Source organism: Bos javanicus, chromosome 4 (genome assembly GCF_032452875.1).
Source record: "Bos javanicus breed banteng chromosome 4, ARS-OSU_banteng_1.0, whole genome shotgun sequence".
Lineage (NCBI taxonomy): Eukaryota > Metazoa > Chordata > Mammalia > Artiodactyla > Bovidae > Bos > Bos javanicus.
Window position 1 is genome coordinate 21,379,096 of NC_083871.1, and position 15,872 is coordinate 21,394,967.

Below are 15,872 nucleotides of genomic sequence, written 5' to 3' on the forward strand. Positions count from 1 at the left end.
TAAAGCCACACCCTTTGCTACACAAACAGAACACTTTGTGCTTCCGGAGGGGAGGTCCTACTTTGACCACAGCCCTGGGATTTCAAAGCTGCCTAGCCGAGCCTTGCCTATTGTGATGTAAAGTTTAGGCCCGTGAGGATCTCCAGGTCACAATGCCGACTTAGAATTGTTGGCCAATGGAGGCTTTGAACAATGATTGATTATGTCGCTTAAAACAGGCTCAGAAATCCATTTATTACACACCCCAAACTGAAAAACTACAGTGACAGAAATAGAATAATGTCATCTGAGAAAAATCCATACTTCTTTTTAACAGCACAGTAGCATTTATAGGGCTTCCCTGGTGGCTCAGTGGTTAAAAAAAAGTCTGCCTGCCAATGCAGGAGACACAAGAGACACAGGTTCAATCCTTGGGTGGAGAAGATCCCCTGGAGAAGGAAATGGCAACCCACTCCAGTATTCTTGCCTGGAGAATACCATGGACAGAGGAGCCGGGCATACCACAGTCCATGGGGTTGCAAGAGTTGAAAATGACTGAGTGACTAAACAACAACACATCATTTATAGCAAATACCCATTTATACATGATTGGGTAGTAAATGATTTGTTCGTCTATACAGGCATCTGTAGAGCAGAGTAGGGCAGTGGAAGGAGGGTTGAATTTATAGACTGAGCTACAGCTGGGGGTATCTATTTCTTCCTTCCCAGCAGAGCAACAGTCATCTTCATGAAATGTTAGTCGCATTCCTATTCTTCATTGGTGTGTTCCAGGCTCAAATGTCTCTCGTGTAGTATTACATTTTGAACCCAATACAAAATTTCTTCTGGTTTAATGGAGATTACAGGCACTGTGCTAGATTCTTTCTTTATTTTCTCATGTAATTCTCAGCATAACTTTATGAAGTTACTTCTGTAATCCACTTTTCATGAATAAGGAAAAAGCAGCTTAGACGTCTTAAGTCTCTAAACATGGTCACTCAGTTAATATTGGAAAAAACTAGGGTTGCAACAAAGCCTGGTGGTGTCCAGAGCTCAAGATCTTAACCACTGAAAAATACAGCCCATTAATTATGCCAGCCTTTGTATGAAGGAGGGCACGGGGTAGGCTGGTAGGCTGGCATTCTGGTCTTGTCATGTAGGGGCCAGAGGACTTGCTGTGAACGGTTGGCTTAGAGGGTGCAAAATTTTTATTTGGATTTGATGTTTATGGGGTATGTTGATAAATATCAAGTGCTGGTAGACAGCTACCACCTCTCCCCCTGGCCTAGCTAGCCCTCTTCCCCTACCCTTGCAGAATCACCATTGCCTCTGTTATAGCTTCACAAACTTCATACCTTCATGTTGTTGTTCAGTCGCTAAGTCATGTCCGACTGTTGGCAACCCCATGGACTGTTGCCCACCAGGCTTCTCTGTCCATGGGGTTTTCCAACCATTAATACTGGACTAGATTGCCACTTCCTACTCCAGGGAATCTTCCCAACCCAGGGATCAAACCGACATCTCCTGCTCGGCAAGCAGATTCTTTACCAACTGAGCCACCTGGGAAGCCCCATAAATATCCCCATGTTCAATTGGGGATATCATTTTTGTTCCAGCCAAGCAGATCTTATTATTAAATTCTCCCATTTTACTATCAGACCCCTCTCTTTGAAATGGACATTCACTATCATCTATCAAGCTATGTCCTAACCCTTCTGCAAAGTGAATCTCATAAACATTTTATTATTGACATTTTTCTAAAGTCTCATAAAGTTCATTATTGACATTTTTCTAAAGCCTCACAATTAAACCAATCCTATCAAGTTTCAATCTTTACGTGAAATATTGTTCAACAACCTATCCTGCCTTTTTAAAAATAAAACCCAACTGGGTCTATTTGAGGCACTTTTTAAAAAATTTGATTTTCGTATGCTTGTGTTTCTACTTTTAAATTTTGATATGATTTTCATATCAGTTCCAAAACAGTACAAATATCATTTATTTGGTGAGCCCTCAAACTGATTACAAATAATTCTAAGAAGGGCTTTTTTCATTTTATTTTTTTGGTAAGAGCGAGCTGATGTGATCACTCCTTCTGGAAACACTATTCTTGTGGCTTCTGTAGCAGCTAAGTTATCTGAGTGTCTTTCTACCTCCTTTGCAGCTTCTCTTCTTTGCTAGTTTTTCCTTCTCTATGAAACTGCTAAATGCTGGATTACTTATATTTGACCTTGGTTTCTCTTCTCTATCCCTTTCTAACTTCATCCAGCCCCCCCAGATTTAAAAAACCATCTCTACACTGATGAGTCTAAAATTTTCATCTTCAGTCGCGACATCTCCTCTAGTTCTAGCGTCTAGTTTGTATCTCCTTTCATGTGGATGGTAGCACTGTTTGTCACATGGGCAAAGAAGAACTTTAAATTTTCTCTCAAAACTATTTCTGTCCCAGTCTTGTCCATCCTAGTTAATCAAACCACCATTTACCCTATTGTGCATACTATTTCATGGTCTTTTTTTTCCCCCCTGCATCTCTCCACATCTCTTCCATCTTTTTCTTTCTCTAACAGACGAGCCCCCCCCCCCCCCAGTCCCCTTTCCTCCTCCCCACCCGCCACTGTATCTTACTTCTTATTACTGTTGTTGATAGCCAGAAGAGAGAGACTGAGACTTCTGAATCCCAGCTCTAGGAAATAGAGTAAGCGCGTCCTGACAGCCTGTTTAGGACTGAGGTCTTGGTCTATAATTAGGCTCCAGCCCTGGTCATGAGTAAGACAGTTTTTAGGGAAGGGGGTTAGTGATGTGTGGGTTGGGCAGACATCCTAGTATACTATATACTGTTAACCAAATTTTCAATAAGTTTTATATTCGTTATCCCTTTGACTTGAACATTCATGTAAAGAATCAGAAGGATCATGCTTTTACCAGAAATGATTGTAGTCGACTTTTTATTTCCTGCTTCATCATTTCTTTGTTTTCCTTACTGATTAACAACAAACGTGCACTGTATGATTTCCCAGCCTTCCTTGATATAAGCTCTTTCACTCACCTCAGCGCAGCAAATTTTGTTTTATTTCTTCCCTGAATGTGCATGCCTGGTTTAGACAACCAACTCTTTAGAGGTAGGAGTAATAGTGATTAAGCACCCTTGAATTCAACTAGAGTCTGTTATATTGATTTAATTATAATCTTTATAATATGATCCTGAGTAATTGGGAAAAAAATACACAACTATAGGAATTTCCTAAAAGGGAAGAAATCTAGTGTGAGGAAAAAATACAGTAAATACTCTTAATTTTTGACAATTCAGTTAAAGTCTGATGGATGGTATTTACCTTTCCTTTGGCTGGCCAGGATCTTGATCCATACGAAATCAATGTATCACAGAAGGAAAAGCCAGATTGTACACTGTGATTAATCCATTCTTCTAAAGGAAAGTGGCACTCATGCCATAAAAGAGGGGAAGGAGACTCTGTCTTCAGGAACTAGAATTATTCATGTTATTCCTGACCTCATCAGTCCCCCAATAGTAATTTTTAAATGGAAATTTACTGGTTTTTTTTTTTTTTTTTCTGGGATGGGCCTTCCTGTCTAGCAATACAGCTACTTCCATTTCATAATTACATAATTGTTATGGAAATTCCCTTTGAAAAGAATTACTTAAGAAAATTGTGCAACATTTCTCTCTAAACTTAATATATATGTCACAATAAGAACAAATGATGTGAAATTGTTTCTCTGAAACATTGTTACCATTAGAAAGAAATTAAAGTTTTAGTAGTCTGTTGCTTCACCAAATAAATATCATCCTTGTCATTTTCATGAATTGATTTTTGTCTATTTGACAACAGAATTCTTCACATGAGAGCTAAATTGTTTTGATTATGCAAAATGTCACAATATGAAAGATGGAACAACTGTAATTTCCTCCCCATTCCTCCTTTATCTGACCCAAATTATATACCAAAACTGAGAAAAACCAGTCCTTGGATAATGGAGATAATTCACAAACAAATGAAAGCTAGAGAATAAAAAAAGAAAAAAAAAGAATAAGGCATAAGATATATTTCATGGTAGATAAAATCCATTTATCCATTTATGAATCATTCAGTTCAGTCAGTTCAGTTGCTCAGTTGTGTCTGACTCTTTGCAACCCCATGGACCACAGCACACCAGGCCTCCCTGTCCATCACCAACTCCCAACATTCACCCAAACTCATGTCCATTGAGTTGGAGATGCCATCCAACCATCTCATCCTCTGTTGTCCCCTTCTCGTCCTGCCCTCAATCTTTCCCAGCATCGGGGTCATATTATCACCCATTTTCCACCAAATGGATAAAAATATGTTGGTAGAATAATGGAGACTGTGGGGAAGACTCAGATTTGGGTCCCTGTTCTACCATCTTCCTTGTCTTCTTCAATGGCTACTCCCTTGTTGAAAAAAGTTGAAAAAAATGGGGAAGAGTTGCTGATAAAGCTTCAGAATTTCCCCCAGAAGGAGAGAATAATAAATTCTTCTCTGAACACTTGCTTTGGATAAAGAGTTCTATGGTCAGATGAGTTTGAGGATCACCATTTCTATACGTACTCCGTCCGTGATTACAGCCGTGGCCCAGTGCTGGTCCCATTCAGCCGGCCACCTTTGTAACACATTCTCCTGGAAGTTTTGCAGGCAATTCAAACTCCAGAATCGAAGTCATGGTTTTTTCTTCTTCACATCTGCTTTCCTCTATTCATCTCCTGCCAGCCGCCCCTTTGCCCAAGTCAGAAAACTGGTATTCACCCTCTATATCTCTCCCTTTGTCACCAATCCTAACTCCTGCCTCCTGGATCAAAATCATCTAGTTCTTTTTTTTTCATATTCTTTTTATTACAGGTTATTACAAGATATTGACTATCATTCTCTGTGCTATACAGTAAGACCTTGTTGTTTATCTATTTTATATATATAATACTTTGTCTCTGCTAATCCCAAACTCCTAATTTATTCTCCCACCCTTCTGCTTTGGTAACCGGAAGTGTGATTTCCATGTCTGTGTATTTCATGCCTTTCTGCTCTCTCTGACACACCCTCTTTTCCTTTGTTGTCACTCAGGCCACTAGTCTGCTTGCTTGGTTGACCTACATTTATTCTCCTCCCTCAATTCATCCTTTACACTGTTGACATAGATTTCCTATACAAATCTGCCCCAGGAGCCCCTCTACTTAAGATATTTAAATTGTTCCTTTTCATGATAAAGTTCCTAACTCATTCTTTCTACTTAGAACCCCTCTGTCCCTTACATGAACTCAATGCTTCATGAGTTCCTTGAAGTTGGTGCTCTGTTTTTCCATCAGTTTCTACACGTGCTGTTCTACTGAAAACACCCCTTCCTTGTGTGATTGGCCAATTCCCTCTCATATAAGGGTTGGCTCATCAGTAACCTTTCCTGACATTTCTGCCTCCACCTATCTGAATTACGTGTCCCTCCTTCATGCTCCCTAAAAGTCTAGTCCATAACTCAGACGTAACACTAAAAGACACTATGATACTTATACCTGAAAGAGTATTGCCTCTGGAGTCATACAGATCTGGGCTTGAATTATGGGTTTACTGTTTTATTAAAAATAAACACAGAAATATAGTTAGGGAGTTTGAGACTCCCTGTACTTAGAAAGTACACACTGCTATACTTAAAATGGGTAACGAACAAGGACCTACCGTATAGCACAGGGAACTCTGATCAATGTTACGTGGCAGCCTGGATGGGAGGGGCGTTTGGGGGAGACTGAATACACGTATTTATATGGCTGAGTCCCTTTGCTGTTCACCTGAAACTACCACAACATTGTTAATCAGCTGTACTCCAATACAAAATAAAAAGTCAAAAAACAAAACAAAACCCAGAAACATATTTTAACTATATTTTCATCTGAAACGTTATACTAATTCTTGTCATATTGAGTCTATATAAGTTTAAAATAAAGTATATAAAGTGTAAAAATAGTACCTGATACAATATGGTGGATAAAGTTGGAGCTGCCCCATAACCATGATTACACTGTATTCTTTTTGGGGTTCTCAGGGCCAGGAGCAGAACTGACCCTCAGAAATGCTGACAAGATATCAGCATCTGACACTGTTGCCAACTTTCTCTTAAAATAGACTCTGTTATCTTGAATTTCCTGACACAGTTCTCATCCATGTTCCTTTTATCTTTCTGGCTGTTCTTCTTCCCCTATATTTTGTTGGAGGTCCTCATATATGAAGGGGAGGGAAAACTTTTCCCCTTCCCTCTTAGATTTAGTTTCAGAGGTGTGCAAGTTAAATTGACCGAGGCAGAATCCCAGGAGAAAAGGCATAACAATTTATTTTTAATTTTACATGTCTGGGGGCCCCATGGAAAAGAAGAAAAAACCCAAAGAAGCAGACTTGGGGGCTTATATATAATTTTTTTTTTAAGAATTCTTTTTTTTTTAAATTATTTTTATTTATTTTTTGGCCTTGCTGCGTGGCATGTGGGATCTTAGTTCCCTGACCAGGGGTTGAACCTGTATCCCTTGCATTGGAAGCACAAAGTCTTAACCACTTCACCGCCAGGGAAGTCCTGCTTATATATAATTTTAACAAAGGACAATAAACTGTGGGAAGGTGACTAGGGAACGTATGATAAATAGGATTGTTTCTTAAGGTTTGTTATGTAGACTCAAAAAGTTCTTCAAGTGAGTCTTGGACAAATTGCAGTTGAAAATTTTGGCCTTAGATATTTCACTGTGGTTTTAATTACCACGCATTTGTTAAGGATTTTCAAATCTATGTCCCCATCCCAGACCACCATGTTCTTGGACTTCTCAATCTATTTAGCCATCAGCTTCTTTGGCAGTTCCCTTTGGAAGTTTTCAGGCAACATGTTCAAAAGAGAATTTTTCATATTCCTCTACTAAGTGTTTCTTATCTTAAAGGAAGGAACATCTACTCAAACGCTCAAACCTCAAGACAGCCTTCTCCTCCCACTTCACTTCCTCAGCTCCAGCTCCAGAATTTGCGTACTATCTCTTGAATCTTTACACTACTTTCTAACCCCATTGCTATACTCCCTGGTCTAAGCTTCAGTTATCTTTTATCTGAATTTCTATAACAGGCTTCTAACTAATCTGTATTCACAGTGGATAGTAATAAAGGCTGACTTCAGGATTCAAAATCTCTGCCTGTCAACGCTTTGCTTAGCCTCAGTTTCCTCTTCTATGAGATAAGGATAAAATAGTACTTCCCTCAAAGGGTTTTCAGGAGGGTTGCACAAGGTAACCTTGTGTAAAGCTCTTTGTACAGTTGGGCACATAGGAAGCTCCCAGTAAGGCTCAGTTGTGATGATCCACTGCTCCCCGCTTCAGCGCATCAGCCACCCAACATTAGTGTTTAAGGCAAATCAAATCACATTTCTATTAAAAACTCTGAAGTGGCTTTGTGACATCTTTAGAATATTGACCTTTATAAAGGCAGCATGACTATGATGTGTCTAGTCATAAAGTCCCAATGCCATCTTTCACAATCCTCCCCTTTTTAAAAAAAAAAAAATAAACTTTTTCATTGTGGAAAATTTGAAACATACACAAAAGTGGAAGGAGTAGTATAATAAATCCCCGTGAGTCCATCCACCAGTTAGCTTCAGGAATTATTAACACATGGCCAGTCTCATCTGTATCAGTATCTTGTCCTCTCTCATTTTTTTAAAATACAGTAGGTCCTTATTGGTTGTTTATTTTAAATATAGCAGTGTGTACCCTTCCTTTTTTATTTTTTTCTCCCAGCAGTTTTGGATTTCTTAAATGCACCAGCCTTTCCTCTGTATCCAGGCTTGCACACTTACACAATTCTTTCTTGTTTGGCTTATAGTTCTGCCACTTGCTACCTCCCAAGTTCCTCACCCTTCTATTGTTAAAAGAATCACACTCTTCTATTTTTTATTCTTCTATCGGATTTTGGGGAAAAATTTTTAAAATAATTTCCTTAGGGTGGATTCCGTTGTTTGAATTCAGTTTTCCTTTTTGTGGCGTTCATCCCAAGTGCAATTTCTTTTTTCCACATTATTCCTGTGTTCTGCTTTGATGACCGGGAGTGTGTCTATCCTTTTCATGACTGTATCTCAATGCATAGTGTGTTGAAGATATGCAATAGTATTCACTAAGTGAATGAATATTATAACCAAATTATTGATAACATTCCATTTCTCCTTTGATTATCCTTCTCTCTTAAATTTAATTCAGATTTTTTCTAGAGTCTCACTTTGGTTATTAGAGTTGTGTTAGTAGTCTGTGAGATATTATGGAAAAGCCCAAACAAACTTTTTGGCAACCCAATATTAGGTAAGAATGACTGAAGAACGTTCTAAGAATCTTAAGATTTCTCTCAGAGAAAGGTCTATGTCTGCAAAGTTTCCTTAGAAAGTAAATTCCCATGGATTATACATCTTTTCTGTTCAACAAATAAAATTACTCTTTCAATAAAATGGAGGGTTCTTGATTATAAAAGGATTTCTTAATCATGTACAGTATGTTGCTATTCTATAAAATATGACAAAACTGATTTTAGGCCTATTTTTACTGTCCAAAAAAGATACTGTGTTTTATTTGGACAGGACTAAACGTTTTATAAAATGTGTTTTACTTATGGTTTAACTGTTTCTAGTTTATAGAGTTGATCAGTTTTGTAAACTAATGCAGAATTTGAAGTCTGTTTTAATGAATGTATCAGGAACCTTTAACTTGTTTTATGTTTATTTATTGCTGTTTTCTAATAGCAAAGAGAATCTTTAGCTTTTTCTTCCTCCAGATTTATAGCAGGCCAAATGATTTGTCCACAGCTATACCTTTCATCATTCTTTCTACTTACTCCACCTTTTTTAAATCCCCTCATTTGTTCCGCACACTGAAATAAGTGACAGAGTAACTCATTAAAACCCACATTTTTAATTAGTTGTGTTCTCTTAAAGCTCCAGTTAGGACTCTGAACTCCCATGCCAGCACCCAGAGTGCCTCCAAGATTTTTAACCCAGGGTGATAGCTATAAATAGCCCATTTCTATCTGCACTTAAGTTTCAAAAAAAAAAAAAAAAGTGTTTTTGTAGATAAGGTCAGAAGTAAGGTTTGGTGAGGAATGTAATTCTGATGGGACTGCTAACCTGCTGCTAGATAGAAAATACTGTGAGGAAAGAAAATTTGAGCTCTAAGTCTCCATTTCTGCATTGTCGTAAATCCTGAAGCCTATGGCTCTCACATGATATATTTCACACAGTCCCTCTGAGCCTCAGGTATTAGCTCTTCTCCCAGAATGTGCATAGCTAATAATGATTTACTTGCCGTCTTGACTGTCTAATACGTGCCATGGGCTATATTCCCTCTAATTTTCTAATTCTGTATCTTTTTAAATGAAGAAACTGCATCTCAGTGTGGTTAATTAACGTGACCCGATTCCCCTGTACACTAAGTTGTGGGATCTGGTGTTCAAACCCAGACCTTCCTGACTCTGTAGAGTCTGTTCACTTTCCAGGGTGCCTCAATGCCTATCATATGCAGAGCAAGCTACCTGTGTCTCCAAGCGGTTGCTTTCGTAAATGATCCTTCCACCATTTTCATATGTGTTGCAGCTCTCTGCACCTCCCCCTCACCAGATAGCCTTCATAGGCTCCTCCTTGGTCACCTTTCTCCACTACCCACTTATCCACAGAAATCTCACCAATAAAAGTCTGTTCTTTTGACTTTACAAGTGACTTAAAACTATATAATTTCCCTGGGAGGTTAACACTTCTTGCCACTATTTGGTTTAAACAGTCTGTTTTCAGTCAGTAGCTTTCCTTCTATCCATAGGCTGAGATCAGCTTTCCTGAATGCATGTAAGTTTTATAATGGGATGAGTAGGAAAGGAAAGATGGGTGGAGGTGAGTGTTAAGATATTCATCGCGTTCAGTTTCAGGGTAGAGCCCTTTCTAAGAAGAGCAGCTCTGAAACAAATGCTATTGTACTTGGGACTGCCGGAAGTTGGCACAGTCTGCGCCTCCAGAGCAGGTAACATGAGGGGTAAGGCACAGGGCAGGTCTCAGTCTTGGAGTAAAAAGTTATAGCGTTAGTTGGTCTCTTGTGTCTGACTCAGCAAGCCCATGGACTGTAGCCCATCAGGCTCATCTGTCTGTGGGATTCTCCAGGCTTGAATACTGGAGTAGTTTGCCATTTTCTTCTCCAGGGAGTCTTCCCGACCTAGGGCTAGAACCCAAGTCTTCCATATTGCAGGCAGATTCTTTATCATTTGAGCCACCAGAGAAGTACCTCAGACTTGGAGAGGTTTTCCATTTCGGGTAAGGGCAATCCATGAACTCTGGAAATGTGACACTGCTTCCCCATTTTTGCCCACTAGATTTTCCAGTCAAGGGGCTTCCATCTGTCCATACTTGGTTTTGTTCTTTCTAAATCATTTATATGCCTTGATGAGAAATTACTAGGTTGCACAACCCACGTAAGCAGGCTTAAGAATTGTCTTGTAGCATCTTGGTTTGTTGTTGTTGTTTAGGCACTAAGTTGTGTCCGACTCTTTTGTGACCCCGTGGTGACTCTCATCAAAGAAAAATAGAAGACACAGAGCTAGTCTCAGGCAAACTGGGCAATTCTCTCTCTCTGTTTCTCCCTTTCTAGAGCCACACGGGCTCTTGTCCAGCTTCTCTAAGGGTGTCTGCTGTAATCTGTGGTCTCTGGAGACTGCTGTCTGTAAATACTTCCAGAATTTCTATATAGCAAGGGTTAGGGGCAACCATCTGTGGTGGTTGTAGAAGCAGTGCCAGGTGTCTGAACAGAGGCTGCGAGCAGGCTATTTTAAATTAGATACCATAAGGCTTCCCTGGTGGCTCAGTGGTAAAGAATTTGTCTGCCAATTCAGGAGACATGGGTTCGTTCCCTGGTCCAGAAAGATCCCTGGTCTGGGGAGGTCCCACATGCTCTGAAACAACTAAGTCCATGCACCACAACCATTGAGCCTGCGCACTCTAGAACTTGTGCCCTGCAATGAGAGAAGCCACCACAACGCGAAGCCCGCACACACACCACAGCTAGAGAGTAGCCCCCACTCACTGCAACTAGAGAAAAGCCCACGCAGCAGTGCAGCAACAAAGACAGACAGCCAAAAATAAATAAATAAAATTATTTTAAAAATAAATGAGATACTGTATTAATTTTGGATGGGATGATGTGGGGAGGGTGGTTAAAACACCCAGAGGTTCATTCACTCTCATGCATCGCCGTCCCCTGGCCTGGCTGTGAGTATCCCGGCAGATGGTGCCATGTGACTTTCAGTGTCCTGATTCCAAGTTCCTATGCCAGGGAGTATGGTTACCCTGGCCTCTGCTTTCATTGGGTAAAAAGCATCAGTCCTCAACCTGTTGCTAATAATTCCTTCCTCCTCCTGCCCGTGTTTCAGTCCCAATCAAAGATATGGCAAGTGAACAGCTTTCTATACTAGAGAAAACTTGAGGGCTTGTACTGTCCCAGATGTTATCTTATCACCTGGGTATTTCTTTCTTGTGCACGTGAAAGACAAAGCATGTATCCTGACTTCACGTGTAAAGGAAAACAAAAGCACCCCGTTGGTAAAAGCCTTGCTCAAATCCCCCGAACCAGACATCCCCTATTTCCTTTGCTTAAGCTCATTTCCTGACAGCCAGCCTTATGCCTTTCTGAACTCTTCTATGGTCATTTACTTAAAAACAAGCAGTCCTGTGAACCTCCTCCTTACTTGTTGACATCATCTCTGGAAAGCAGTTTCTTAGAGTTTTCATCTGTGTAAATGCTGTGATGTGATTAAAGTTTATACACACGTGCACACCTCTATAATTTCAAGAGTAACTATTCATTACTACTTTAAAAAGCCTAGAACTAGAATTCTCTGACACATTGTCTATATCTTTTTATTTTCAGATTTTATGCTTAAACAACAACAAAAAATTAAACTGCACACTTACTGGAAGGAAACGATTTTGTTTCCTCTAACTTCTGGGAGGAAAGCAGACTGATTTTTTTTTTTTTTAATGCATAAAAATATTTCTCTGCATAAACTATGCTACTTATTGGTGATATATCTGGGAATTTTTCCATTAAGCTTTGACAGGTTTTTCCTTTCTTTTTTTCTTCCTTTGTCATGTTTTCTATTTCAATCATTTACCTAAACTTGTTTCTTATAAGACAACGTCATGCAGAGCTAACTTTTCTGGGTTTTCTCTTACTTATTTTTCTCTAAATGAGATTCTCCTCCCGCCTTCTGTCTGCAGTCTAGGCCAAACTGTGTGCTATCCTTAAAAAACAAAACAAAACAAAACCACACACATAGGCTGCAGCTCTGGCTGGGTTCCTGGATTCAATAGGCAGACAATGGGCGGCCCCAGCGACGGGCAGTGGGGCGGGAGGAAGCCTGTCTTGTCCTCTTTGGGGTGTTGGGTCAACAGCAGGTTGAGTCTGGGAATGGGGTGAATTGATTGTTTTGCAAATGGTGGTGATAAATATCCGACTGGGTCTGTTCTGCTCTTGTGGGCATTCAACATCAGTTACGTTTGCTAGTGCGTTTTCTAAAAATCCATTTTACCAGTTTATTTTTTTCCCCTCTGAGAACAGTTTAAATAAAACTATGACCAATTTTGGAATAGTTACAGCGAGCAAGAAATGACTTAGTGGGAAGCTAAAAATAGATGTCTTCCTTTAGATTCTTTTGTTTTTTATTTGTTTATTTCCAAAAGACTTGCCAGTACATTTGGGATTAGAGTCTAAACACAAAATTGGTCAAATAAAACAATAAAAAGTTCAAGGATTAGCAGTTTTTTGCATAAAAAATTTTGCCCTTTTTGTATTTGGATTTCTGAATTTTTATAGCCTGTCAGCAGTTTTTAATCTTTGCAGGAAAGGACCGTGTGCATGTGTTAGTCGCTCAGTTATGTCTGACTCTTTTCGACCCAGTAGACTGTAGCCTACCAGGCTCCTCTGTCCATGGAATTCTCCAGACAAGAGTACTGAAGTGGGTAGCCATTCCCTTCTTCAAAGGATCTTCCTGACTCAGGGATTGAACCTGGGTCTACCTGCATTGCAGGCGGATTTGTCTGAGCCAGGACTAATATATAATATATAAGCCTAAAGTTGTATTTTTGAGAGGGTATTTTAATTTTAAAAACAACTAACGTATATATAACTCAGTTTACCATGTGTCATTTCCTCCGTTATTCCTCCAAACAACCCCCAGATTTCCCAGATTATGTAATCCATGAAGGTGGGGATCTTGGATTACTAATCGTAGTAGCCACAGATCACTGGAGAAGTCTGAATTCCCAGCCATGATACAAAATCCTCTCAGAGAGGGAAAGGGGGAGGAAATCACCTACTTGTTGAAATACAGCACAGGAGGCTGTGCTGGTGCTTCAAATGCATAATGTGATTTCATAACAGCACTGCTTCCCCACCCCAGAGTTAGACATTATCATCCCATTTTACAAATGAGTAAACTGAGTCTCAATGAAGAACTACGCATTCTTCTCAAACATGCCTTTTTTCACTTTCACTCTGAGCCACAATACCACAAAAATTATATGCTTTAAAGTTGCACAGCTTCTAATTGACAGACCTAGGACGACATCCATCCCACATGTAGTGTCTCCAAGTACAGCCTTCTTCCCACCCAAGGTCACCTGTTTACTTTTTTTTTTTTTTAACCTGCCTTTTGCAAACACTGAAAGATAGGGAGATGTCATTGGACAGGGCTGGAATAAACAGAATTTAGGTTTTGCCTTGGGAGGTTTGGTGAGGGTCTGGAGGGAAGACGCACATCCCTCCCCACAAGGTTAGGAAGGGCAGGCGAACAGTATAAAGTCCCCAGATTGGCACAGCAAGGTGGATCCAGATCCTATCTTTTGGGATCATCCTGTTTTTGTTCATGCTTTTCCTACTGCCCTTGGGGATGTCCCAGGTGGCGCTAGTGGTAAAGAACCCACCTGCCAATGCAGGAGACATGAGAGGTGGGTTTGATCCCTGGGTTGGAAAGACCCCTGGAGGAGGGCTTGGCAACCCACTCCAGCATTCTTGCCTGGAGAATCTCATGGACAGAGGAGCCTGGCAGGCTGCAGTCTAGGGGGGTCACAAAGAGTTGGACATAACTGAAGCGACTTAGCACGCACGCACTACTGCCTTTCCCTACTGGGGAAATGCTCATTGTTTGAGATTTACTATTTTGTCACCGTCCTCCTCTTCTTACCATTAAAGGGTCCATCCCAAACTTTTACAGAAAATTAGGACCTGCTAGCTTGATTGTGAAGAATAAGGGTGAGCATCTGCAAGAAAGTTTGAAGGTCTTGGGCACAAACAACCGTGTAAACTTGGGTATACCGAGTTTCAATATAAAGATGTCCTGGTAACTTTGCAAAAACATCCATTCTAGGTTGTTTCTATCATGTGAACATGAGTCAGGCAAGGGTGAAGGCAGCGCTGATACATCAGGAGGAAAACATTGAGTGTGGGATAAAGGCAGACTGTTTTCTGTGGGGCTTGCCTGGTGGCTCAGACGGTAAAGAATCTGCCTGCAATGCGGGAGACCTGTGTTTGATCCCTGGGTTGGGAAGATCTCCTGGAGGAGGGCATGATAACCCACTCTAATATTCTTGCCTGGGGAATCCCCATGGACAGAGGAGCCTGGCCAGCTACAGTCCATGGGGTTGCAAAGAGTTGGACAGGACTGATCGACTAAGCACAGCACATGTTTTCTGTGAGTAAACAGGTGTCTGGGTGACCTGAGGAAAAAAATTAACAAAATTTTAAACGCAGCTTTCACTAAGCTTTGAACTTAGAAGTTGGACTTGGCAGGTTAAAAGGAACAAAAAAAGAATACTCTAGCTTTCTTCTGTTTCTTTAGAGTTTAAAATGCTTCATTCTGGCCACAAATTTGATCTAAAAATATTTGTGATTGTGGATTTTCTGTTTTGAATTTTAAGAGAAACTATCTAATACTAGTTGGATTCAGAGACTTTTTGGTTCCTTCTTTAAAAAAAAAAAAACAAAAAACCTAAAAGAGTAAAAACTAAGGTTTGCATGTGGTCTTCACTTAGAATGGTTTTTTTTTTTTTTCCTTATCAAAGGAGGGCAGGTTCTCCAGCCACACCCAGGATGTCTCTTAAAAATATTGATAAAGCTGTCACTACAGACACATTTTTAGGTGAAGGGAAATCAACACATTATTAGTGTTAGAATTTTGCTTTTTATAGGAAAAAAAGATCTTTTCTTTGAGTACCAGGTCTAGCAAAATGTTCAAAAGTGAATACACATAATAGCATTGATAGAAACTTTTAAAAGCCGTGACACTTTTTATTGGGCTTTGCCAAACTCCTCTGAGACATTGTGACTCCCACAAGTAGATTAATTGGGTGGAGGAGTTTATAGACCATGTTTTGGTGGAGTGAAAAATGTTATTAAAGTATGTGCAGTTACTCAAAGTCAAGTCTTCTGAAGCATCTACTATTACTAGATTATAAAACAAGTACAGATTAAAAAGAAAGGTGCCTCTAAATTTACCAGCAACTGCCATTGCCTGGAGGTTCTGAAAGGAAGGTTTTAAACCAGTGGAGGAACAACTGGTTAGTAGCTGCTTATTACCTAATTATCATTTCTTTATTTTAGCATCAAAAGAGTACATGAATCTAACCTGTACACATTTCAGTTGTTTATAGGCCTGCTCACACTCTTAAACTTCTTCAGTCAAATATTTTCTTTAATATTTTAACTTGGTGTCATCAGAGTTCTCCAGAGAAATAGAACAAAAAGAATGTCTGTCTGTCAGTCTATCTATTTATGGCAGGATTTATTTATCTCAAGGAACTGGCTTACAGGATTATGGAGGTTGCCAAGT